Source organism: Silurus aristotelis (genome assembly GCF_946808225.1).
Source record: "Silurus aristotelis genome assembly, chromosome: 5".
In the NCBI taxonomy this organism is placed as follows: Eukaryota; Metazoa; Chordata; class Actinopteri; order Siluriformes; family Siluridae; genus Silurus; species Silurus aristotelis.
Genome location: NC_139578.1, coordinates 31,840,364 through 31,843,713, shown reverse-complemented (window position 1 = coordinate 31,843,713; position 3,350 = coordinate 31,840,364). Strand labels below are relative to the sequence as shown.

The following is a 3,350-nucleotide window of genomic DNA, read 5'->3' as shown; positions in this document are numbered from 1 at the left end:
GAAAACTGATTGCAGGGTTTCTTGTAAGCCAGCTTCAGAAGAGGCTCATTCTGGGACATTGGCCTGCAAACTGACTTGTTGCAGGGTGCAGCATGTGGTCTAAACACTGACAATCGTACCTTCTGCTTCTTCAACCTCCAAAGCAATGCTGCAGCACTCATGCGTCACAGCACGAGGATTTAACTTCTTTGATGGACCCTTGCAAGGCCTGTATGTAGTGGAACCCATCTTAAAAGACCACTGTACTGTTTTTATTTTTGTGGAGAAAAACACTTCTAATTCTCAAATTCTCAGATAGTCTTTACCATGACGTGCATGTTGAACATCCTGTAGTCAGTATGAAAGAATTGAAATCAAAGCACTAAATTTTAACTGCTCTAATACAAGTGGACATTCTGTGTTGTCCAGATGAGGACAGATTCCCTTCTGGGTCTGAGTCATGTCTGGGTTTCTTCCTCATACCATCTCAAGAGTTTTAGGTATATTTTTAGGTTTGATATTTATAAACTATTTATTCTGAAAAGCTGCTGTGGGACAATGTTCATGTTAAATAACTTTGAAATTGAATCTTTGATTGCAGAGACAAGTATTTTTTTACGAGAAACGAGAAATTGAAATGGATTGTATTTCATTTATCTTGAATTCAGACACCCAGAGCAGCTCTGGCTTTAGCATTTGCATATGAACTAAAACAATTCTGTTCAAAATGTCATGAATTGCTGCTTTGAAACTGTTTTAATTAAAAATATAAAATGTACATTAGCACTGGGACTGTGAAACTTCATTTTAGCAGTAGCCTGCTCTACATTCAATTCTAACTACAATGTTAAATAACACATCCATGATCCAATGTCTTTGCTAATTAGGTTCTCCAAACCTAATTATTATAGACCATTTCAAGGATGTAAACTATAACTTTCATTAATTCTGTAAGAGAAAATGTCACAGGCTGCAGTGACTAGCAGTATTATTGTGGACATTTTATTATGATTTTAAATGTATTTATTGTAGTTAATGTAGTTTATTTTCTGCACCGTACAGAAACATGAGTGTTAGTTTTCAAGAGCTTATTATAAAACCACCAGCTGCACCCCCCTCAAACTCTCAACACTCTCGCTCAGCCTCTCCCACCTATTAATCACCTGCACCTATTTTCCCCTAATCAGGCCCCTTAAAAAGAGCTCTCTCTCCATTCAATTGCCGTCTGATCTACCCTACATTTACCCTAGTTTACACAGACTCCTTACTGCTGCTGTGCGTCCCTGTGATCCTGTGCTTCCCTGTGATCCTGTGCTTCCCTGTGGTCCTGTGCTCCTCGTTACACCCGCTCCAGTTAAGTTCCTTTTTCCCTGCAATCTTGTTTTTTAGTTTTCTTTGTTTGACTCTTTCAGATCAATAAAACTACACTTTGTTTTACTTCCGGTTCCCAGTGACAGATGATCGGACCTAAACTAACCTCTATGGATCCCCAACCAACTCTAATAGCGGATTCAGACAAGGAATTCGTCGCTGCTTTCTGGGAGGCGTTCGGTCCGGCTCCTTGCTAGCATGGCTGCAACGCCTGCCTCCGGCATCCCAATGGCACTTCCGGCTTCCTGCCCCGGCAAAGTGTATGAGTGCAGCGGCTTCCTTCAACAAGTCAATCTCTACATTAAAATGCAGCTTGCCAAATTCCTCACCGATCACTTCTAATCTTGCTGCTAACTGGAAAGGTTCTGTCATGGGCCAGAGCGATATGAAATGCCAATAGTGTCATTATCACTTCATACTCTTATTTTACCAGTCACTTCGCTGAGGTGTTCAGTGCATGCACTCACAATGGCCGACCAACTCTTTAATCACCACCAGGGTTTTTCCTCACTAACGTAGTATAGCCTCTAATTCCGCACATTGCCCGCCACTAGGTGCCTTGAAACCGCCCTGCTCGGCACGTATCGCCAGGGGCTAAATCAGAACATCAAGATGGTGAAGGCAATATATGAAGACGTGCTGGGCCTACAAAAATTCATCCAGCAAGCTATATGCGTCTCTCAGTGGCTGGCCCCTGTCAATCACGTGAGGCTGAACCACCACTCCTCCCAACCGTCCCTTTCAACCCCGAACCAGAATCCATGCAGTTCAGTATCCAGCGGCTATCGAAGAGCGGAGAGAATGCTGCCTCACGGCTGGAGCATGCCTATATTGTGGTGATTCTGGTCACTTTATAAGCCAGTGCCCTGTCAGATCCCCACATCCTTTGGTGAGTACAGTCAAGATCACCTCAGAGATAACCCAAATTTCAAAATTGACGGTTAAAATTGGTGGTTCATAGTAGAGGTGGACGCCGCCTCAACAGGTGTAGGGGCTGCACTGTCCCACCATACGGGTAATCCTCCACACCTCCAAACCTGCGCCTTCTACTCCAAGAAACTCTCTCACGCCGAACAAAACTATGATATTGGTAATCGAGAACTCTTGCCGATCAAACTGGCTCTGGAGGAGTGGCGGAACTGGTTGGAGAGGGTGACGCAACCATTTACCAGTATCACCGATCAAAAGAACCTCCAATACCTCCGGGAAGCAAAACCCCTGTCGAAACCCCTGTCAGGCCAGATGGGCGTTATTCTTCACGCATTTTACCTCTGCGATTACCTATCGTCCTGGCAAAAATGGTAAAGCTGATGCCCTCTTAAGAATCTATGCCCGAGATGACCCCACGGATCCGGAACCTGTCATTCCCCCAATCTCATCCTCAGTTCCATAGTCTGGAACATCAATTAAGAGATCAAAACTGCAACCCCTTGGGAACCTGCCCCACAAGAATGCTCTAAAGGAAGGACATTTGTCCCAAATACCTGCCGTCAGCTATTGGTGCGTTCAGTCCATGAGGTCCTGGGCTCGGGCCACCTGGACAGGAGGCAGACCCTCCTTATTTTTCTGATCCTTACTGGTCCTGTGCTTCCCTGCAATCTTGTGCTTCCCTGTGGTCCTGTGCTCCTCATTACGCCCGCTCTAGTTAAGTTCCCTTTTTCCTGCACTCTTGTTTATTAGTTTTCTTTGTTTGACTCTTTCAGATCAATAAAACTACATCGCGTTTTACTCCCAGTTTCTGTTGCCTGGTGATTTGTAACACATATGGACATTTTTTTCTTATTCGTTGCTATTGAAATCAAAACATTAACTTACTTATGAATATGCATGTGTTTGGTGGGTAAATCTGACAATTAGGCTACGGAAGAGAAATTTGACGGTAAAAGCCGGCCTTAATTATTAAATACAAATATAATATAAATTAAACATATATTAAAAAATTACACTATTGCATTGTTCAGAGGGCCATTCCAAATGTCGGGGCGGGCCGTATTCATCCC

At 43.6% G+C, this 3,350-nt stretch overlaps 1 long non-coding RNA gene across 1 annotated transcript; it reads left to right on the top strand.

Moving 5' to 3' along the window:
* Nucleotides 1–236: 236 nt before the first annotated feature.
* Nucleotides 237–3,084, top strand: LOC310726917. Its single transcript, XR_014533866.1, has 2 exons — nucleotides 237–479; nucleotides 1,230–3,084. It is a non-coding gene; the product is annotated as an uncharacterized lncRNA (long non-coding RNA).
* The last annotated feature ends 266 nt before the right edge of the window (nucleotides 3,085–3,350 follow it).